The sequence below is a fragment of the Mytilus edulis genome, chromosome 7 (assembly GCF_963676685.1).
Source record: "Mytilus edulis chromosome 7, xbMytEdul2.2, whole genome shotgun sequence".
Taxonomy (NCBI): Eukaryota; Metazoa; Mollusca; class Bivalvia; order Mytilida; family Mytilidae; genus Mytilus; species Mytilus edulis.
The window spans coordinates 74,126,977-74,152,071 of record NC_092350.1 but is presented as its reverse complement, the minus strand read 5'-3'; the positions used below and the strand labels follow the sequence as shown (position 1 = coordinate 74,152,071).

Genomic DNA, 25,095 nt, shown 5'->3' with positions numbered 1-25,095 from the left:
AGGTAGGTAGGTATGTGAAAAGGTGTTATTATCATGCTACTAACATAATATTTGGTACCAACCTTTGTTATATACTACTGTTGGATATATGATATAGATAAGATGTCTTCAAAAACCTTACTTCCGGTAAAATCTAAGATGGCGGATATAGTACTAGAATAATTTTTTTTTTTAGGGAGGGTAATTGAAAAGTGTTTTAATGTAATGCTACTATCATTACATTGGGCAGGAACCTATCTTTTGTGCTTCTCGTGGATTCAATGTATAAGACATCTCTTTAAATACCTTACTTCCGGAAATATCCAGAATGGCGGAAATAGACATATCAATTTTCTATTTTAATATTCAACTTTTTTCAAAATGTAAAGAAAATGTTTTTGTTTACTTCAAAAACAGCAGAGAAAAGCAAAATCTGTTTAAAGCCAAAATATAATTATTGACAGGATGTAGGACCATAATTAAGCAACTAAAAAAGCAGGAAAAAAATGAAAGGTCCATGAGCTTGTTTTGAAGATATAAGCCATGGAAAATCGGGTGGGGGGAAGTGATTCTCTTTAGATTTTATCATACATTTAATATTAGCACTTTTTTCTTTCAAAAAATAACAAGATTTGATTTTGACAGGGATGAGGCCATATTATTGAAGAAAACCATGGAATATCAGGAACATTTAGACAAGTTTGTGAAAGATCCAAGTCAAGAAATAATGGAGTTTCCTGCATCATTAAACTCATGTGATCGACTTATAATACACGAGGTATGGTATATACACGTATTTATAGATTATCGTTGATCATCTCAACGAGATTGATTTTCTCGCTTGAGCTGGTACAGCGAAAGTGAGAAAAGCAATCGAGTTGAGATGACCAATAATAATCTGTTTATTGCTATTTAACCTATGACGACGTTGTCAATTTCATGTCAATTTCGTTAGCAACGCCACGTGGCCTCCTTAGTTTCTAGCGATAATTTTTCCATCTCAAGCGAGAAGCATGATATGAAAATTATCACAAAAAAGGATCAAAAGAAAAATGCACAAAATAGCGATAATATAGGGTTATTTCATGAATATTGGGGAATATTGTCCCGAGTAGAATTTTATATTGCACGAGCTTGCGAGTGCAATATATGTTCTACGAGGGACAATAGTCCCCAATATTCATGCAATAACCCTTTTATTGTATAGCAATATAATATTTGAAAGTAAAAATTGGTTAAATTAGACTTTGTCATTGATGACGTCATGAATTTTGAAGATTTATTGCACTAGTGCAATATTAGAATTTATTGCACGCTTACTTTTGGTTACTTTCTGTTGGAAATATTATATTGCTATACAATAATAGTGGATACATGTTAGATAGATGTCTTATAATAAATATAAGAAGATGTGATATGATTGCTAATGTGACAAATATCCAGCTGAAACACGAGGAAGTTGATGTAGTCAGCTATAGGATAATACATTACCTTGGAGAATTGATTAAAAAGGTTGATGACCATAAACATTTGGGTGTTACTTTTTCTGATAATTGTAAGTGGTCAGTACATATAGATAACATTTGCTGTAGTGCCACTAAACAAATTTTTGTTCTGAGAAAATTGAAATATATTCTTAACAGAATTAATCTTAATAAGATATATCTTGCATACATACTTCCACTTTTAGAATATGCATGTGAGCTATGGGATGGATGTTGTGTTAGAGATTCTGAAAAAATTGAGCGCTTGCAGTTTGAGGCAGCCAGAATTATTACTGGACTTCCGCAATTTGCAAGTATAGAATCCCTAATTTTTGAAACTGGATGGGAAACTTTGAGTTCTAGAAGAAATAGACGTAAATTATGTTTATTGCATAAAATACACAACAATAATGTTCCAGAATATCTTATGGATTGTATTTCGAATTATACAGATGATAATTATTATAATACTAGAAACCGTTCTCACTATAGAGTACCAAGATGTAGATTGGACATATTTTCTAAATCTTTTTTCCCTTCTTCAATTCGAACATGAAATTTATTACCATTAGATATTAGATCCATACAATCATCTCCAAATTTCAAAAACACTATCCGGAGAAATGATATTTCTTTTTTGGTACCTAAATATTATTTCATTGGAAACAGGATAGAAAATATACTACATACAAAATTACGACACAGATGTAGTCCTTTAAAAGCTGATTTATACAGAGTTAATTTAGTAAATGACCCCAGTTGTGAATGTGGGTGTCCATTAGAAGATTCGATTCATTTTTTCTTAGAATGTCCACTCTACATAAACTTTAGAAATCAGCTCTTTAAAAACATTCAACACTTAGCTGATATATCTATAGAACATATTTTATTTGGAACAGACGAAATTACTGTTGAACAAAACACAATCCTTTTCAGAAATGTACATAGTTATATACGCCATACAAAAAGATTCTTTGATTAATATTGCTGTATCTTAAAATGTACTCGTATCCAACTGTTATACTGTTTAAACATAATATAAAATTGTATATATTTTTCATATTGTACTAAAATATTTAATTGCTGTCATCTTGAAATTTTGTATATTGTACTTATATGGAGAGGATTTTCTTAAGTTGTTATAACTTGTATCCAATCCTATTGTATATTTAGACAATAAAATATGTTTAAACTAAACATTACCTTTAACAATGAGCAAAACCTATTAAAGAGAGATATTTAAAAATTGTTCCGACATGAAAACATGTGAAACAATGCAAATGAGAAATCCAAACATCTGATTTATGGATAAAGGCATGCACTTGCCGGTCCGATCTCTCGTCCAATCATACGGTCCCAAACAGTTGGTAAAGGCGACATAGTGCCTACGCCTCTGAACATGATGAGTAGATATCAAATAATGTCCACTCGTCCCACTGGCCAATCGGTCCACACTATATCGCCACTTTATAAAAAAAAATGCCCCACTCTTGTTAACCGACTCGCCCCAATTTGAAAACGTATAAAAGCAAAACAATCAGTCTGACAACTCACTTAATAACGAAAAGGGTTTAAACCCCACTGAATACAGGTCTGCCAACTCGCCCTACTTATAAAAATATCTTGCTTCCTTTAAGTATGTTAAATTACTAATAGTTCGTATCCAGTTGTCCTAGTGTAGTGGAATGTGTCGTGGCTTGATATGCTAAAGGTCTTGAGTTCGAATCCCATTATATACACTGGATTTTTTCTACGTGAATTTTGATAGATCATAATCTTTTCCGTATACTTAATTTTAAGTTTTATAGTGGATTTGGCATTCCCGCCAAAATGTTACAGAACAAAGGAAAGCATGCATAACAAAGAAACTCAAACTGGGGTGATCTGGTAGGGGTGATCCGGCTCAGATCACTCCTGTTAGAACAAAGGAGCTGGAATGTAATTAATAGTTTTACCATAAGGACGCGGTGTGTCAGTGTAAGATCATCCCGGAGGCCAGAGGGTGATCTTACACTGACACACCAAGTTCGAATGGGATAACTATTTTACATCCCACCTGTTTTAGATTAGACGAAAAAACATTTACAATTCATAAAATCTAGTTAAGAACGCCACACAACCATTATTATATACTTTATATATTACTATATGATGTATACCCTTTATGACCTCCTTACATGATGAGTATATATCAAACAATGTCAACTCGCCCCACTGGCCAATCGGCCCACACTATATCGCAACTTTATGAAAAAATCGCCCCACTCTTGTAACCGACTCGCCCAACTTTAAAAAAGTGTAAAATCAAATTGAACAATCAGTCTGACAACTCATTTTTTTTAACGAAAAGGGTTTAATTGTTTGGTGATATAAATCTTCAATAGCGGTAATGATCCTTCCGCAGGTTCACCTACGGAAACCTTGTTACGACTTTTACTTCCTCTAGGCGTTCAAGTTTGCGAGTCTTTTCGGCACACCGGTACGGTTGTTGCCAACCATTTCAAGGTCCAATCCGAGGCGCTCACTAAAACGCCCAATCGGTAGTAGCGACGGGCGGTGTGTACAAAGGGCAGGGACGTAATCAACGCGAGCTTATGACTCGCGCTTACTGGGAATTCCTCGTTCATGGGGAAGAATTACAAGCCCCAATCCCTAGCACGAAGGAGGTTCAACGGGTTACCCCACCTTTCAAGGCAAGGGCAAAGACACGATAATTCCTTCAGTGTAGCGCGCGTGCGGCCCCGAACATCTAAGGGCATCACAGACCTGTTATTGCAGAAAAAGAAACAGAGGAAAAGCAATACGTCACCCGACATTGTCGATCGGGTGACATAAAAATAATAAGAACTGAGCAAAAACAATAAGTCTCCAAACAATTTGACTTGTTTTATTGTACCATACAAGAATATATATGGTTTAGGGGTGGGGATCTCAACCATTTAAAAGTTTTTCATACATGTGGGGTGGGGTGACTCCCATAGACTCTCCCTATATTTCATTTGTTGTGTTTTAATCTTCCGTACAAGAATAAAAATGGTTTAGGGGTGGGGATCTTGACCGTTAACAAGTTTGAAAACAAGAGGGTGTACTTGTCTATCCCAAAATCATGTATTTGGTTTTGATGTTATATTTGTTATTCTCGTGGGATTTTGTCTGATGATTGGTCCGTTTCTGTGTGTGTTACATTGTAGTGTTGTGTCGTTAATCTCATCTTATGTTTGGTGCGTTTCCCTCAGTTTTAGTTTGTTACCCCGATTTTGTTTTTTGTCTATGGATTTATGAGTTTGAACAGCGGTATACTACGTATACTGTTGCCTTTATTTATTGTTATTCCTGTATATCTTTTCATCGAGGTGTCGCACGTTAGACGCGGACGGGCTACCGCGGGTCTCTCGACCATCGAGGCCGCCAAATACTATTAAACGAGAAGACCTCATTTTGGGTGTCGCTTCTCTTCCTTCCACAATAAATCAATCATCATGCCTCTGTGTCCTATAGGTAACACGCATAGTCGCATTTGTCATCCATCCTTATGATTATTCAGATTAAGGTATTTTGGGAGAAAAACGACAAAAAAGGAGTCCGCATATAATTCAGTCATCGGACTGACATTTAGTCATAGATGAGACTTCCGGTTTCAAAGATGCACAAATACAACCAATCGTATGATAGATAACAAAAATGAAAAATAAATAAGCCAATCAGAGCGTTCTCCATATCATGGTGTTTAGATCGCAAGAACCACATTTATTATACCTCCTTATAGAGGACAATTATTTTTCGCGTTTATCTACATGTAAACTACGAGTATACTACTTTAATATATAGAGACTCTCTGTATTCTGTCTACTGTTTTCTTTGGAATGTTTACTGTTTAAGGGGTCATACCAGTTGTATATATATTAAAATAAGTAAAACATTTGACACAAGTACAACCAATCGTATGATGGATAACAAAAATGGGGAAAAAGTAAGCCATTCAGAGCGTTCTCAATATCATGGTGTTTAGATCGCAAGAATCACAACTATTACAAAATATTCGAAATTATTATAAATTCAGGAATGTATCTCCCTCATGCAAAGCTCTGATTCCTTTCACGAATTTGACTATACTTTTTGGACCTTTTGGATAATAGCTCTTCATCTTTTATATAAGCTTTGGATTTCAAATATTTTCGCCACGAGCATCACTGAAGAGACATATTTTGTCGAAATGCGCATCTGGTGCAACAAAATTGGTACCGTTGATTTTATTACTACCACTGGGTCGATGCCTCTGCTGGTGGACTATTAGTCCCCGAGGGTATCACCAGCCCAGTAGCCAGTACTTCGGTACTGGCATGAAAATACGGATTTTTTGTGTTATTTAAATTTGGTGTTACAAAATATTCGAAATTATTATAAATTCAGGAATGTATCTCCCTCATGCAAAGCTCTGATTCCTTTCACGAATTTGACTATACTTTTTGGACCTTTTGGATAATAGCTCTTCATCTTTTATATAAGCTTTGGATTTCAAATATTTTCGCCACGAGCATCACTGAAGAGACATATTTTGTCGAAATGCGCATCTGGTGCAACAAAATTGGTACCGTTGATTTTATTATATCTCCTTAGAGAGGACAATTATTTTTCGCGTTTCATATCATGGTGTTTAGATCGCAAGAACCACAACTATAATACCTCCTTAGAGAAGACAATTATTTTTGGCGTTTATCTACATGTTAACTACGATTATACTACTTAACTATATAGAGACTGTCTGTATTCTGTCAGGGACTTTCTATGTTAGTATGTTAGTAAAGCAAACATCCTTAATCAGCAGTACGAATCAGCATTTTCTGATATTGATTTTAACCAGTACATAGACATACGATTCTATACAGATGTTGAATTTAGGCTACCAAAATTACCAAGACCTATAGTACACATGAAACCAATATACATATCGATACCTGGAATTATCAAACAGTTGAAAAATATAAATCCTAACAAAGCAACAGGACCAGATCTGATACCTTGCAGAGTCCTGAAAGAGACAGCAGAACAAATAGCACCGTACTTGGAGGTTATATTTAATAAATCTATCAAATTAGGAACAGTACCATCAGACTGGCTCATCGGTAATGTCATCCCGATCTTTAAAAAGGGCGATAAAACAGATCCAGCAAATTACCGTCCTGTCTCCCTTACATCTGTCCCTTGCAAAATTATGGAACACATAATCTTTAGTAGTATTATGAACTACCTGGACAACAATAATCTCCTGTCATCATACCAGTATGGATTCAGGAAAAACCACTCGTGTGAACAACAGCTCATAAACACCACAGAAGATCTAGCTAGAATAAGAGATAACAAAAGCCAGGCAGATATACTGATACTGGACTTCAGTAAGGCCTTCGATACCGTGCCACATCGCCATCTTGTACACAAACTTAGGAAAAAGGGTATTGATAAGTACACAGTAAACTGGATAGATAACTGGCTCCAAAATAGAAAACAGACAGTACTCCTAGATGGCTTTAAATCACAACCAGCTACCGTAAGATCCGGAGTCCCTCAAGGAACCGTACTTGGCCCACTTCTATTTCTCCTATACATCAATGACATTGGGGATAATTTAACAACTGGCACCAGCATAAGACTCTTTGCAGATGATTGCCTACTTTACAGAGACATCAAAACTCATAATGATACAGAAATATTACAGAAAGACTTAACTGAACTAGAAAAATGGTCTATCGATTGGAAAATGTCATTCAATCCAAAGAAATGCTACGTTTTACAGACAACGCATAACATCCGTAATAGAATTATAAGACCATACTTCTTACATTCTACAAAATTGGAACTTAAAGAACATAACCCATACCTAGGGGTGGAGCTGGACAGCAAGCTCAATTGGAACCATCACATAACCTCAAAAGTTAACAAAGCTTCACAACAACTGAATTTTGTAAGAAGAAATTTATATAGATGCCCTCAAGAAATTAAACAACACGCTTATATTGCTCTGGTAAGACCACACCTGGAATACAGCAGTTCAGTATGGGACCCCCATTGGAAGAAGGACATAAAACGTATAGAAATGGTACAACACAGGGCGGCAAGATTTGTAACCAAGAACTACAATTACCAACCCGGCTCTATGACCGCAATTCTACAATCTTTAAATTGGCCTACCCTTGAAACGAGAAGAACAGCAAATCGATTAATATTATTTCAGAAAATACTGTACCACCAAGTAGCCACTGAAATTCCCCAATACTACCTCATCAATAACAGGAAAACACGTCATAGTCACACAGTCAGCATCATGCAGCCACAATGCAACACCTCTGAATACGAGTACAGCTTCTACCCACGAACAATCCGAGACTGGAACCATCTACCAGGAACAATTGCAACTGACACCGACTCGGACTCTTTCAAGGAAAACCTCTGGTCACACTTCCATCCTGAGACCAGAGTCACAGTGATGCTGTAAAGATCATCCTTGTTTTTATCCTGCACAGACCACAATTTTAAACTTGTATATATTTATTTACTTTTCGGTTTTGTTGATCACAAATTGTACAGCACCTGCACTTGATGACACAGCATCAGCGTGATGGTATTTTTCCGTTGCTGATTAACGAAAGAAGAAGAAGAGAAATTCTGTCTACTGTTTTCTTTGAAATTTTTACTATTTAAGGGGTCATACCACAAAAATGAAAGTAAGGTAGAGATTAGAAGTAGACAGGACCTTTTTCGGGGCGTTGGGATCGGGTGTTTTTAAGCTCGGGATTTGGGGATTGATCCTTACGGGATCCGGGAATATATTTTTCGATTTCGGGATTTCGGGATATGCATTTCTTTAAATTCTGCATCTCGGGATTTCATGGTTTTAAGCCCGGGATTTCGGGATAAGGACCCGTCCGACCACCCCTCAAATAAGCCTTAGTCATTTATACATGATTCATATCCTAACATTGGCATGTTAATAAGGCTCTCAAAAGAAAAAGAAAACACTGATGGATTGTCCTAGAAGCATATTTTATTAGACTAATAATGGTCTATATATAAGCAGTTACATTTATTTCATGTTTGAAACGGTGCAAATTGTTAATTTGATTTGACTTTTACCAAAAGAAGCATTGTAGCAAAGGAGAATAATAATTGTGGTCTGAGGCCAGACACACGAAAATAATTAAATTTAACAGAAAGGAAACAAATATCGGACTTTGGAAAAAAGGGAGAGGGCTTTTGATACCTTTTATGAAATTCTCCATACATAATATCTTTCACAAAAAAATCATCCTACAACAGTCTACAAGCTGTATATGCCCGCGATTTCGCGGATGTGTTCTAGTATATCTTTATTCCAATTACAAATAACAAATCTAAAGCAATTTTGAAATGTAAAAAAAATATAACTGATCATTACTAAATTTACTACGAGAATAAGGTTCGTCAATTAACAGAATTGACCACTATAAAAATAGATTAGGATTTTAAGATCTATGTCAAAGGTTGATATAAATTTGCACAAAACTTGCATTGATATTTTACTGAAAATCGAAATATAATTATTTTAAACTGTTGCTAAGAGTAGGTTTTTCCATTAACGGTTTCATGAAGGCATGCATTATCTTGTATGGCGATCCAAAGCGCTATTTGAGTAAATAAACGGCTGTGGTGTAATTGGCGAAACCTTCAATAATGTTGGCGGCATGACCATGAAGTTGGACCTTCAAATAACTAAATAACTAAAAACTAAAAGATTTGCCTTTGATAAATTTTCAGATCGAAGTGTGGTAAATATAGTTTATGTAATCTGTGGTTTTCACTGCTATTTGATACCGAAGAAAACCTGGTTGTACAAATTATTTGTAGATTGCAAGTCACGATGGGTATTTTTCATGGAGCGGAAAATATAAAAATGGATTTGCTGTATTTCAATTCCAGTTTCATTTCTGTGTATAACATTGGCATCGGTAAACGATGAGTTTGAGGGTACATTTTTAAGATGGCGTAAAACGGTTTGCATTTTGAGAAAGTGTTTTATAATGTGATATTTTTCTAATTTTTCGAAGCTTGGACTCTTAATTAAACATATATTCATCGGACTGTTGAATTTCCTCCGCTTCATCCTCCGTTTGATTTGATTGTTTCCGACAGTCAGGGCACCAAAATGTAGTGGCAATAAGAGATATATAGAAATAAAGCTGTTCAAGTCTACTACTTAATAACATATAGTTTTAATTTCCGGCCACGCCTACCTCAATGACATTCCGACGTATACAAACAAAAAATTACATTACCATAGCCTCTTAATTAAAATGAGAATGATCATATCATAGGGAACATGTGTAATAATTTTCAACTTCATCAGACGGACGGACGGACGGACGGACGAACGAACAAACGGGCGCACATACCGACAAACATAATGCCTCTAGGTGGGACATAAAACAACAATCAACAATATAAAGGAAATCGAAGGAACTCTAAAAATATATGTTTTAATATAATTCTTACATAATGCAAATAGTTTAAACTCTAAGCACTTTACTTGAAGATAATGGTTTTTTTTTTAATTTGATTTAGAGTAACGATTTTGCATTGTAGTAACCATTTAATTTTGTATAGTTACCATTTTTCAGTGAAGTCACCATTTTTAGATTGTTACAAATTTTCATTATATAAAGTTACGATTGTTCACTGTAGTTACGATTTTTCCTGTTATTATCTTTTTCACTTGATGGTAATGCTAACCTCCATCCCGCATGAAGTAAATAACTTAATTGTTTAGCCGTTTGTACATACTTAGGACGGATCAAAAGCTCTGTTAAAATTCTCATCTGGATCTTTTTGGTGGTCATAAAGTTCAACACCAAACGATACATTCCACTCAGGCTTATATGTTGGGGCTCCTATAAACTTTGCCCACTCAGTGTATCTATAACGATCTGTTCTTATCGTGTATACCATGATGTTAGTTCCATTTATGTTTCTAGGATGTTGAGAAAATGAGGCGTTCTTCCATGTTGCGTTCGTTGGTGGGGCGGAGCAAGAGCGTACACGTTGGGACCCGAAAGATGGTGAACTATGCCTGAGTAGGACGAAGCCAGAGGAAACTCTGGTGGAGGTCCGTAGCGATTCTGACGTGCAAATCGGCATCATAAGTGCCTGTGAAAATTTCGCGAGGTAGAAGGTTTTATAATACATTTAAATAGCTCACGAGGTAGGCGGCATAATAGGTATAGTATGTGAAAAGTTCAGGAGGTAGGCGGCATCATATATTCATGTACATATTCAACGAGGTAGGGTTATCACATAAAGGTACATGATATCAAATAGTGAATAAGGTAGGAGGCGGCATCATATGTTCATGTAGATGGTTCATCAAGGAGAGCTTTTCACGAGATAAGCGGCTTCATTGGTACATGTAAATAATTCACGAGATAGCCGAGAGAAAAAAAAAGTGAACAGATTGTTGCAAAAAGAAACCCTTAATGTTTTGTCTGAAGCAATTGAAATAGACATGGCAGTGTATATTAACAGCCATTACAGGTAAATAGTGTTTGTTCTCAATCTGAATATGAATTAAATGTCTGTCACTGGACGTTGAGCGGACAACATTTAACAGACATACCATTGTTGATTTCTTGGAATAAGTAACACATACAATATATACGACTTTAGAGATATTGTGAGATATATTTTCTGAAAACTTTTCTCAAATTTAGGACATTTTCCGTTTTGTTGTATGTCGTTTACACCGCGGTTGTTTTGGCATTTTAAATGTCCCTTTTTTAATGATTTTTACTCCGGAAGGCATTTGTTAATTTTTCCTTATAAATTTGAGGGGTCCGTTGGTGGCCTGTTGCAAGGCAAAATTCCTGTCCCTATCCAATATACCCTCATTCTAGTGGCAGTCCAAATTTCTGATGTTCCTAACGTCGTAACTACAATCCCCTTCCCTGTCATGAATGTGACCTACCGAATTCGACTATTTACCGGATTTTATATCACATAAGCAACACGACGGGTGCCACATGTGGAGCAGGATCTGCTTACCCTTCCGGAGCACCTGAGATCACCCTTAGTTTTTGGTGGGGTTCGTGTTGTTTATTCGTTGGTTTTCTATGTTGTGTCATGCGTACTATTGTTTTTCTTTTTCTTTTTTAGCCTTGGCGTTGTCAGTTTGTTTTAGATTTATGAGTTTGACTTTTTTTTAATTTTTTAACACTTATTCAGAAATTTTTTTTAACACTTACTCAGAAAAATGCTCGAACTACTGGACTTTCAAAGCTCATAATTAACGTGTTTACACACTGATATAATATGGTTGTTAAACATTACAAACCTGTCATCGTATAAGACACTATACACCTCGTGTGCTTGCATTAACTTATCCAAAAATATATTTATTTCAAACCTAAATATTTCGACATGTTATTTACATTTGATAAATTTTAGAATACTAATTGTGTCACAATTTCCGGTTAAGATTTGACTAAATACCAAATTCCTTTTGTCATACCCAACTATATCAGTCCTATTTAGGACCGATAACTCTGTCGATAGATATTATCGGGTATACAATTGTTAAAACCAGACCAATCGTATTAATATACGTCTCTGTTGGAATGTATACAAAAAACTCTCTTTTTTTTACACAATTTAAACTTAATATCGATTCATTGTCTGGATTCAGCTTTAAATATTGAATTAAAAAATAAATAACAATAAATTCATATTCAATGATCGAAATTCATTTAAATTAAAATTTGAATCAGAATATTTCTTTGAAATAATTATAGAAACATATAAATAGTTGAATGCCTTTTAAGCAAAAAATAGTTTTTAAAGAAATTTTCATAATATTCATATTTTCCTAAAGTTTATTATGAAACATACTTCTTCTGATTTGACACGGGAAGGAGAAGATATTTATTTGTACTTTTATGAAAACTTTTTTATATCACAAAATTTAAACTCTGGTAATACATGTATACACACTGACAGGATGTTAAATGTCACCTGGTTGCTTCTGGGTTGCACGTCTACCTGACAATATATTATGATGTAACATTATAACCCTAGTTAGATTTCACCTGTTCGGTCAAGGAATGAAATTTTAAAGGTATAGAATATTTATCTATTATAATTGGACATTGATTTTTTTTCTCTTAGGATAAAAACATTTTTTTTGGTTCTAAAAGGAATGTATAAATATATTTCTAAAGTAAGATAAAACATACAGAAAACTTGAAAAACACCTTTAAAAAAAGAAGAGAATTTTTTTTATTATTGATATTGTAAACTATTTTCTGGTAACAGTATCTCCTGGATGAATATCTATCAAAATAAATGTTCCCGTGTCACACTTAAAAAATATTTTTTTTTTTTATTTAGAAATTTTGAAATCAATGATATCGAAATATCACTAAAGGAAAATAACAGAAACATCAGAGATTCTTTATGAAAAATTAAATATAATCTAGAAGTCTTACTATAGAAATCATTGATTTGATGCAACATTCCCATATGATACATCAGCCGCCATTTTGAAAAATCTCGGAAAATTCCCTTTTTTAAATCGATGTTTGACCGAATTTGCCCTGAAATTGAACTGTTTTAAGTAGTATTCCTCGCCAGCTATATGTTTGAATATACTTAATCGATTTGCAAAGTTTGTGTTTTATTTACAGAATTTCTTTATTTGATGTAAAAGTAGACATGGGTATCGGTAATTTAGCATTGAGTCAACGGAGAAATGACGAGAAAAAGTGAATGTTTTACGATCCCGATTTTACCGAATTTAATCAAAAATTAAACTGTTAGTACCAACATTGTTTGATAGAAATATGTTTGAATATCAAGGATTGATTTGCAAAAGTAAGAAAACGGATCAGGTTTATGAGAAAATTAAACTTTATTGAAGCATATATGCATTTTATATCGGGAAATATAATACAAAATGGCGGCCATTATACGTCACAAAAGTCACGTGATGTCTAACTTAGTTGGATATGTCAATCCAATTGATATCCATGTTCATTTAAATATCTATAATTTAATTTTGGATGTAACGCGTCTTCTGATTGGCTGACGTTATTTTGTTATGAGCCCATAGACATAATTTAGTCATGTGACCGTGACGTCATCAACGTTTTTTCATGGTTTTCTACGGTTTAAATATCTATACAACGAAAGAGGATTTAAGTCAAAAATAATGTAATATATATGATTTAATTAGATAACATATAACTTCTTTATTTATAAAGAAACATGAACAAATTCATCTTAAAAAAAAATGGTTTGACTTTCATCAAATTTTAAATTGGGTTCACATGCATCCGTGTACTTTAAAAGAAAACCTATGGGTTTTATGAAAATCTAAAAGAAATTATTGGGGTCTATATATATACTTTGAATTATTCGATTTAATTCTAATGTTATTATAAGTCTTGTAAATGTATTTTTTTTTTAAATGCATTAAACAACTCCAATCAAATCTTTACCAAAACAAAAGTCTAATTAAGCGGAAAAGTCACAAAGAATCACTGGTGTCTGAAGAGTGATCCAAACTGGATCGAGTTGTCTTTAAACTGATCCGAGATGTGTTTGTCCGATTTGTCTTTGGTCCAAGATGTTTTTATCCGATTTTTGTTTGGTCTAAATTGTCCTGATTTTCCCATCGTATAAATACTGTATTTCCAAAAATCATTTCCTTGATCATGGGCAATACTATATTAATATGAATACTTTACTCAATCGAGTTGAGATGACCTATGATAATCTGTTTTTAGCTATTTTACCTAAGACGATGTTGTCAATTTCATTCATAACATCACGGGCCCCTTTAGTTTCTAGCGATAATTTTCATATCACTCGACTCCGCTGAGAAAGAAAACTACCAGATAGTAAGATCAAAGGGAAATTTCGTAAAATAGCGATAATTTCCTTTCTCAGCGGTGTCGAGTTACATGAGAAATTATCGCTAGAAACTTAGGGAGCTACTATTTGATTTTTATGGGGGGCTAGGATGAAAAATTGTGTCCTGCATTTTTTTTAGTTGTAATCTCTGTCCTGCTTTTTTATTTTTCACTCTATTCGGTCCTGCCTTTTTTTTTATTAGTTTATCCTGAATTTTTTTACTTAAACTGTCATCCTGCCTTTTTTTTTTTGCAAAGTGTCTCATCCTGCCTTTTTTTTTTACTCAAAACTCCTGTCCTGCCTATTTTTTTTCAAATTTCATCCTAGCCCCCCCCCCCCCCCCCCTAAAAATCAAATGGTAGCTCCCTTAGGGGGCACGATAAGACAGAAACATTTTATAGTAAATCCTTATAATTTAATTTTAAAACGGAGTAAATCATAAAAAAAACGTTGATGACGTCACGGTCACATGACACCGAAAATTACGTCTTTTAGCTGATAGATAAAACACTGTCAGCCAATACATCCAAAATTCAATTATTATAAACAATCACGACAATAAAAAAAACACAGCTATAACATATTCAAATATGCTAATTAAAATTGCAGTATAAAAACAATATTCGGTCAATGTCATAAAAATATAAACTTTTTTTTATTCGGCACAAAACTGTGGAAGGACTCGGTAACACCTCGACTTCCACAGTTTCTCAGCGTCATACAAAACAGTTTATATTTTTCTGACATTGACCTAATATTGTATATTGATCACTGATATAAAAGTGTTTCTGTTTTTACTTACAGTTTTAGCTATTTTCGACGTTGTTAATTTCATGTCAATTTCGTTACAGTCATTCCTTAGATAAAAAAATTTATCAAAGCTACAGCTACTGTACATCTATGCATATTTCTTCTTTTTACACGAAGAAAGTGAAGTTTATCTAGATCAATCCTTTAGAGTATTTTTTTTAAATAAGAGCATATTTTGAAAACATAATTTAACATAAATCCTAGTTGTTGGTCGAATCCTATACATTCCATTAAAAAATTAATTTCATCTCCATATACATACTCCACATATTCTTTCATAGTTCTAGTAAAAACCCAAGCTTAAATGGGTAGATAAATCTCACAAAATAACGTTTGAAATTATATCGTACGTGTCTTTTGTATAGTCTAACGCAAATAAAATACATGATTTAAAAGAATCTCTCTCGTTCAAGAAATGCATAACTGAACGTAAATGAGTTTTGATGGTGAAATGTATTTCTTTAAATACAATGTACATGTACATATGAAAGCTGTCTGTGAACTAAAAACCTCGCACTTCCTCAGTTTCTCAGCCACATACAAAAAAGTTTATATTTTCCGACATTGACCTTATATTGTATATATTATTATGTATTTATGTATTAATCTAGACGCTTTTCAATTACTTCTGCAATCAATGACTTTTAAATATTTTTTTATGACAAAAACTATATGATCTAAAACTAAATTACCTATCGAATGCATACCCTCAACGTTCACTAAAGCATCTATTAAATATATATTCCGAGTGCACTTTTGATATTCTGAAAGCACTCTCAGAAAGTATCGGACAGTTTTGAACGTTCCGCATTTATAGCTTGGCTTCACTTATACATATATTTATAGCTAGGCTTCAGTTACAGTTATAGCTGACAATGCGGTATGGGCTTTGCTCATTGCTGAAGGCCGTACGGTGACCTATAGTTGTTAATTTCTGTGTCATTTTGGTTTTCTTGTGGATCGTTGTCTCATTGGCAATCATACCATATCTTCTTTTTTATATTCACATTGAATTTTGCGAGTGAAAAATCCTTAATTTTATGTAAATTGAAAGTCAAACAAACACTCACCAATTTAAGACTGCTCAGAGAGTTCCTTCAATTAAATTAAATCGAATGATGTTTCATTGTCGTTACAATATATTTATGAAGTGAATATATATTTTTTTACTGTCGATGTACTTTTAGCTGGCAAGTACACAAATTTAAAAGCAATTTTACGGTTTCGCTCGGAATCAGAATTAAATTTAGTTTATCACGCATAAATTGTATACAAGTTTTTAGTGAGTTTAAAATTTAAAATTCAAAATTATCTGCTCTATAGATTTCTAAAAGTTAGAATCATTTAAATAAATGTACCGTACCTATTGAATATTTGAGATAACTATATGAACTTAAAATGTTACGCTTTCCATGTCATGTGCATCAATCTGTATTATAGTATAATTTGAAATTTGTGTTCAAATAGGTTGTCCGAAATTACTCTGAAATGAAATATATGTGTGCGTTAAATAAAATTATGCGTTCGTTATTCAATACACCGAACGAGTATTTATGGCTTTATACCAAACGCATTACATTTGCGCGCAAACATTATTGTGTGTGAGCTTAATTTATGGTAACCTTTGTGCGCCATTATTTTACATGTAAATTCTCATTAGATTTTACTGATCTCTTAATTCTTTTTGAATTATCACGGCAGTTACAGTGTATAGTGGCCGGCGGAGATTGTGTGTTTTTGAGTGAACCGGTTCACTTCTTTCAAGTGTTACATGTACAGTAGATCTCCTAAATAAAATTGTGTACTTCAATGTAGATCAGTAAAAATGGACATCACACTAAACTAAAAAAGAATACAAGACTAACAAAAGCCAGAAGCTCCTGACTTGAGACAGGCGCAAAATTGCTGCGGGGTTAAAAGATATAGGAAGATGTGGTATGAGTGCCAATGAGACAACTCTCCATCCAAATAACAATTTATAAAAGCAAACCATTATAGGTCAAGGTACGGCCTTTAACACGCAGCCTTCAATTTGGCTCACATCGAACAGCAAGCTATAAAGGGCCCCAAAAATTACTTATGTAAAACCTTTCAAACGGGAAAACCAACGGTCCAATCTATATAAAAAAACATGTTTTGTGAGATCTGAACCATACCTTTAACCAATATAGAATAAAGACACACATAGCAATACGCACACTAAAACTCAGTTTAATTGAAGTCGGAGCCCGATGTTAAAATAGTAAAACTAAGCATAATGAAAATGATACATTAATTAACAAAGGACTACTAGCAGTTACTGACATGCCAGCTCCAGACCTCAATTAAACTGATTGCAAGATAATGTTTTCATCATATAAAAATCAAGTACAATCCCTCACGTTAGGGGTTTTGTATCATACGATCATAAAATATATTAGAATAACATAACCCGTATCATACTAAGAAATCTGTTTGTTCACATTTTTTTTATCATGTTCACTCGAGAAAATATGGCCACACTCGAAAAAAACACCCCGATAAAATCCCTCGAAAAAACACAATCCAAGCCAGATGCTATAACGATATGTACCATGGTTATTTGCAAGGGCAAGTAACATTCCGTAAGTGGAGAAACAGTTGGTGGAAGTAGGATTTTGATATGGAACTTCCCCCTCCCTAACATGTATTTTTTTATGATAAACAAAACTCCGTGTGTGTGCCTTGAACTTAACACATTTATTAAAGCGATCAAATTTTTTGCTAAGTGTCTCAGCCTGCCTTTTTTTTTACTCAAAACTCCTGTCAATCCCTATTTTTTTCAAATTTCATCCTAGCTCCATTAAATCTCGTGGCTAGTCACATATTATGTACATTTTGTTTAGCATAAATAGAATTAGTGCAATGTGAAATGACTACGCATACCTTAAGGTTTTTAAGATATATGTTTTAAACGCACATCATCTTTCACGATCATGACTTATGAATGATTAACCTTACTTATCTTACCTCTTATAGATTTATAGAGATATGATTGGTTAAAGGACTACAAGTGGTGACTATGTATATTTGATATAGGGTGTCCTAAAAAATATAGAGTTAGCTACCATACATGGTTAGTTACCATATGGGGTTAGTAAGGAGTTATACTTCCCTTTCTAAACAAAAATGATGCCACAACCCTTCATAAAAACAACACTGTGTTGAGGAAAAATCTGAAAGGATTCAACAGACGAAGAAATCGATGATGAAAGGTTGAAATAAGTTCATAAATCATAATTAAAGCTAACAAGTTGTAATTGTTGACATAGCGGAGTTACTTCCCTTTCAAAACAAAAAAAGAAACTGAAAGAATTCAACAGACGAAGTAATTATAAAAAAACATGTAATGAAGGATTGAAATTAATTCATAAAACAAATTTAATTCTAAAAAGTTGCTATTGTTGGCATTTGTTTTCTGTATAGACAAATGGAAGTATGTCGATCTTAATTATACTAACTTAAAGTATTGAAGACTTGATCACTTTGATAGGCCGCTAGTCAAAATACCACATTTTATGGAAAGTCTCAGCTGTCATATATTAGAGATTTACATAACGTTATGCTGAAGATTCCATTGTAAAGTAATTACAGCGTGATGATGAATTAAATCATCAAATTGAAAACTTTAAATAATAAAATGCTTAGTTGAATCTGCGTTGTGTTGACTTGCAACTTCAAGTGTTGATGTTGGGAAAGCATCGTGGTAAGCCACGGCATTATGATGATATGCTTATAACACGTAACGGTGAGTTGAAACTACCTATTTTTAAGTTGACGTTGCACGATGTTAACTTGATACTGGATAATGCTTAGACGTACTCTTTGATTGCCAGGATAACAAATAAAACGAAAAGTTGAACTTCATGATGTTGACTTATTATTGATGAATGTAAAGCTTAAATATCACAACGATATATCATTATCCTGTCACGATAGGTTTAACATATTTGTTAAAGACTTTAAACTACACGATGTAAAGCTAAACTAGCATAATGTTATAATACTATAATGTCACGATAAGCTAACCATACAATATGCTTACTAGAAACAACACGACGTAAAGTTGAAAGTACGTGTTGTTGAGCTAGGATTGCACAATGTATTATTAGTATAATGTCACGATAAGCTAACCATACAATATGCTCACTAGAAATTACACGACGTAAAGTTGAAGGAACTTGTTGTGGAGCTAGGAGTGCACAATGTTATATCACTATAATGTCACGATAGGCTTACCATACAAAATGCATGCTCACTAGAAATTACACGACGTACAGTTGAAAGAACTTGTTGTTGAGCTAGGATTGCACAATGTTATATCCTTATTATGTCATGATAAGCTTATTATACAATATGCTCACTAGAAATTACACGACGTAAAGTTGAAAGAACTTGGTGTTGAGCTACGACTGCACAATGTTATATCACTATAATGTCACGATAAACTAACCACACAATATGCTCACCAGAAATTATACGACGTACAGTTGAAAGTACGCGTTGTTGAGCTAGGATTGCACAATGTTATATCACTATAATGTCACGATAAGCTAACCATACGATATGCTTACTAGAAATTACACGACGTAAAGTTGAAAGTACGTGTTGTTGAGCTAAGGTTGCACAATGTTATATCATTATTATGTCATGATAAGCTAACCATACAATATGCTCACTAGAAATTACACGACGTAAAGTTAAAAGTACGTGTTGTTGAGATAGGATTGCACAATGTTATATTATTATTATGTCACGATAAGCTAACCATACAATATGCTCACTAGAAATTACACGACGTAAAGTTGAAAGTACGTGTTGTTGATCTAGGATTGCACAATGTTATACCACTACAATGTCACGATAGGCTTAACTAACAATATGCTCACTAGAAATTACACGACGTACAGTTGAAAGTACGTGTTGTTGAGCTAGGAATGCACAATGTTATATCATTATTATGTCACGATATGCTTATCAAACATTATTTTGACACGAAACGACACGAAGGTGGAAAAAAGGACCAATGATGTAGGACCTGAAGTACATGTACCTTGTAAATAGTGCCGCATATGCGTAGTAATTATATGATATAAAAAGAGAATAAATTAATAATACATTATTGTACTTTCTTTTTACACTGTACTAGTACGGTCCATGTAATATTATCATTTCAAAATTTTGAAATTTTTTCACCAAATAGTTAAAATTCAAAATATCGTTTTTAGATTTGATAGTTAAGATATTTGATCAAACTTTAAAAGTACTCTTAACGTGCAGTTTTTTATTAGTTCGCTTTTTGAAAGTTTGATTTTTGAAAGTTTTGATGAAGATATCAAAATAAGAAAATGGGCGAAAAGAGGGGTACAGTACCTGTAAACGGTGAAACGGAATAAAAGCGGAACGAAACGAAACAAAATGAAATGCACAGCTACGGTTACTTCAAAGTTAATGTATGAAATAAGTCAAAAAGAAGGCAATTGTAAGCGATGAAAAAAATGATAACAAAATAGATATTTCTTAAAAGCGGATAATTCGTGTTAAAACAAGAAGCACAGCTTTGATTATGATAATTCTTCATTAGGAATAAAATGCACAAAATATATCAGATAATTTTCAATTGCAAAATGAATGTTTTTTCAAATCAAATTGAACATTAACATGAGATAACAGTATCCTGAAATGTTTTAACGTTTTGCATCATTGGATGTTTTTTATTTAAACATATTCACTTTTAAAAAAAAAAAATTCTTATATAAGCTGATCGTTTAAAATAATAGTTCAGACCTATTTCGTTTCTCCAGCGCCCAACATTTAGGAGTGACTTCTTCAACTGTGGTCGCTTTTCCGGATATCACGAACAGACGCCTAACGGGTGGAAAAAGTTTTACGTTGCCAAAACTGTTATCTGTTGGGAGTCCGTTCATGTACTGACACAAAAAAAAACGGACGCGTAACAAAGGCACAACGGACACACACAGAATATGCAACGTACGAGAAACGGAAACGTACAAGAAACGGAAACGTACAGGATAGAACGGAAGTCAAACATACATCCAACGGACTAGTACCGCATACAACGTACACCAAACGGAAGCATATCGGATAAAACGGAAAGACACGCTATGCGAAAAAAAATGAAAGGCGGAAATAATAATGCTTGTAAATCGCATAATTATTCAAAAAGTTTCCGTTTAGCTGGTCTTGGTTTGTTTTTCAAAATGCCGTCAAAGGGTATTGTCTTGCCTGAATAAGAGATGCTTGATAGTGAAGACATGCTCTTACTCTAATATCATTTATGATTAATAAGCATTCATGACACACGAGAAATCTGACACAACAATAATTGCCATTTCTGACGCGAAATATTCAATGGCATTTATCCGATTCAGATCCGTTCATCATCCGTTTTCTCATCCGTTTAACATAAAAATGGGGAGGGGGTGTAATTTTGTTCATATTATTTTTTCTTAAAATTTTCTATTTTTCTATTGATTCATATTTCGTATTTGTATATTAAAGCAAAAAATACTGATATATCAGGATATACACACCGGATATTGTGTAAATTATTAAATAAAGTATTGTGCAATGGCAGGAAATATTCAAATGCATAGTATTTCGCTATAGTATAATATTGCGCTATAGCATAGTATTGCATTAGCAAGAAAGCTTCAATTGCACCGAATTGCGCAATAGCATTTACAGGGGCGGATCAAGCCGGTTCATAACCCATGACAAAAGGGGGGGGGGGGTGCTAACTATATGTCCCCATTTAAATACATTGATCGTCCAAAAAAAAAACCGATCCGCCACAGCCAAGACATCTTCATTTTCAAACTATTGTGCAACTGCTCAATATTGGACCAGGGAGAAATCTTCGATTGCACATTATTGCACAATAGCAAAAAAAATTCGATTGGAAATGAAAACAAATATTTCAAAACATTTCAATTTAAAAGATCTTTCACCACATTATCACAGTGTACAAGCGGACAGTGACACAAAACGGAAGTTGCTGATCTGTCCGACGGCGATCGGCTCGTTGTTTTTAAAAAAAATATAGAATATCAACACAAAGTGTCCCATAATGGATTGTTCAGCAGCTCAAGGTAAGTGAATAACTACAATGATGTATTTTTGACCATTTAAAGCTTATTTTATGCTTTTAGCATCAACCGTCTTTTTAAAATAACTCCTGATCATGAAGAGGGCCAAAATTTTGCGATTTTTCGAGTCATAAATCTTAACAAAACTCCGAAAATTCAAACATTTTCAAGATTTTTAATCGATACATAGTTGAATAATCATATTCCGCATACACACACAAAAGTTTGGTTCATTTTTTTTTATTATATTGTCACAATTGAATCTTTTCTATTCAAAGTGTACTGTCCGCCTCGTTGCCACCGTATGTTTTCATACTGTCCGATTCGTTGGTCATATTCATGATCGATATCTTAAGCAAAAGTAAGATTGAAACATGCAATTTATCCACATTTAAACTTTATTCAACACAGATACTGTCTTTGATTATATATGGAAAATATTTAAAGATTATATATTCAGCTTGGATCTCGTGTCAATTAAAGGGGGACATTGGTCACTCTTCCAGAACCTTTACTCATGTCTGCTGCTCGTATTCATCGTTTGCGGACCTTGTTGTTAGATTCTCTACCGATATAATATTCTAATAAATGCATGGTGAATTCAGTACACATGTTCCCTATGACATGATCTTTCTAATTTAATGCAAAATTAGAGTTTTGATCCAATTTTACGGCCTAATGAACATAGAAAACGATAGTGCGAGTGGGGCATCCGTGTACTATGGTCACATTCTTGTTTAAAAGTTATTTTAAAACAACAGTAGATGATAGTGAGTGATGCAGCGCACTTAAGAACATCAATTAAATAATGTTTTGCTTATATTTTCAGATATACATGATGAGTACTAGTAATCCTTATAGTTGTACAACATGCTTGTTTTCGTGCAAAATATTTTCCGAAATAATAGACCACAATATAATTCGCCATCCGGAACAAACACTTAAAATAAAGGTTTATATTCAAAATAAATGCATTCTTCAGACGAAAAACTTTTGTGTTATACCAAACCAACTACAAAAGGATGGTTATTACATACATAGTGACAATTATAAGGAAACTCTTAATATAGGAAAAACATGTGATCTTTTGGAAACAGCAAGCACTCTTTTTGAAATTGAAAATGATAACTCGCATGAAATTGGAAGCCCAGTTGCAAAAAGACAAAAAATCTCCACATCAACACCCCGCAAATCTGATATTTCTCATGACCTCAAGGAACAGACAGACGAGGAAATGGAAACTGAAGGAGACAAGAATAAATCATTTTTCGATATCGATGCAGATCTGTCGAGAGAACTTTTGGATCTTTCTATATCGGATGACAATTACACTGACTCTGATATTGAAGAAATGTGGTAATTGCTGCCAATACTTTTTGAAAAAATGAAAACAGTAAATCAAAAATATAATTGACGGACGGACGGACGGACGGACGGAGTGAATGACGAAGTATAGCGGTTACGAGACTTTCTTTCACTTCGATGACGCAGGTTACAATCAAGATATAGATTTAGATATGGTCATAAAAGATTTACTTAAAGCATATGACCAATAAGAGGCGGATCCAGATTTTATAAAAATAAAAGGGGTCCCACTAGTGTTTGCATCAAGAATGGAGGAGCGGACACAAAACAAGTTGACTCGCAATCTCTGTAAATTTTAAATGAAATTAAAACCGATAAGGATGGCCTGGGGGCCCACGCCCGTTTTTGTTCAGCTTATGCCATGTTGGTATACGGCGTGTAATGTTTAGAACATAATAATATTTGATAACTTCATTGATTTATATTTGATCAATCGTTCAGCATAATTATCAAAGCATTTATATATATTTTTATCACACATTTTGAACTGATATGTATGCTTTTGCATGGTCAGATAAAGCAGGAAGTTAAAGTTGGCTATTTTCCAATATCCATATCAGCCCCCGAAAATCCATATCAGCCCCTGAAAATTGATATCAGCCCTTGAAATCGATATCAGCCTTTGAAAATCGATATCAGCCCTTGAGAATCGATATTAGCTTTTGAAAATCCATATCAGCCCCAGTAAACTTGGAAATATGTGATAAATAGATCATGACATGTCATTTTACATATCGGCCCTGGTTTCAGCCTTCGACCCATATCAAGCCCTCGGGCTAAAGCCCTCTGGCTTGATATGGAAGTCTAGGGCTGATACCAGGGTTGATATGGAAAATGCCATGTAATAATTTAAAATTATCGTGTCCTTTTCTTCACAGACATTTCAAAAGGAAAATACGCTCTTACTTTGCATCCGTGATCAGACTTTAACATTTCGATCATAATGTATACTATAACATAGATGTAATCGTAGGTACATGGGGACGGGTATTTTTTGCCCCATATTTTCCATATTTGTTAATTTCACTGATATTCGTGTTTTTTAAACTTACAAAAATATAATTCAGGAGCGGATCCAGAAATTGTTAAGAGAGAATTCATACCCAGATAAAAGATTAAAAAAAAAGTAACTAGGGTTCCCAACCCCGGACCCCCGACCGCCTGGATCCGCAACTGCCTAAGCGATTACAAATACATGTATTAAGTAACGTGAATGTATTCATATTAATTTATTTAATCGATGATTTGTACATATAAGAATTGAATAATAACTCATACAGAATAAATGCAAGTTATGATAAAAAATTTAACAAGAAAGGCTTCACCGCATACTTCATGTTAAATGTGTGTATATAAGTATTCTTACCTCTACTAAGGCAATAGGAAAACAAACTCATGGA

General features: G+C 33.9%; 1 protein-coding gene and 1 long non-coding RNA gene across 2 annotated transcripts in view; one reads left to right on the top strand and one right to left on the bottom strand.

The window, feature by feature from the left end:
- Positions 1–16,359, bottom strand: part of LOC139482187 (2-oxo-4-hydroxy-4-carboxy-5-ureidoimidazoline decarboxylase-like) — a 99,132-nt gene extending 82,773 nt beyond the window's left edge. Inside the window, exon 1 of the mRNA XM_071265888.1 lies at positions 16,274–16,359. The gene's annotated coding sequence lies outside the window, so the exon portion shown is untranslated. The remainder of the gene's footprint in view (positions 1–16,273) is intronic.
- A 5,874-nt stretch (positions 16,360–22,233) lies between these two features.
- LOC139482180 (uncharacterized) lies at positions 22,234–24,699 on the top strand. The gene is made up of 2 exons (XR_011654787.1): positions 22,234–22,333; positions 23,160–24,699. It is a non-coding gene; the product is annotated as an uncharacterized lncRNA (long non-coding RNA).
- The last annotated feature ends 396 nt before the right edge of the window (positions 24,700–25,095 follow it).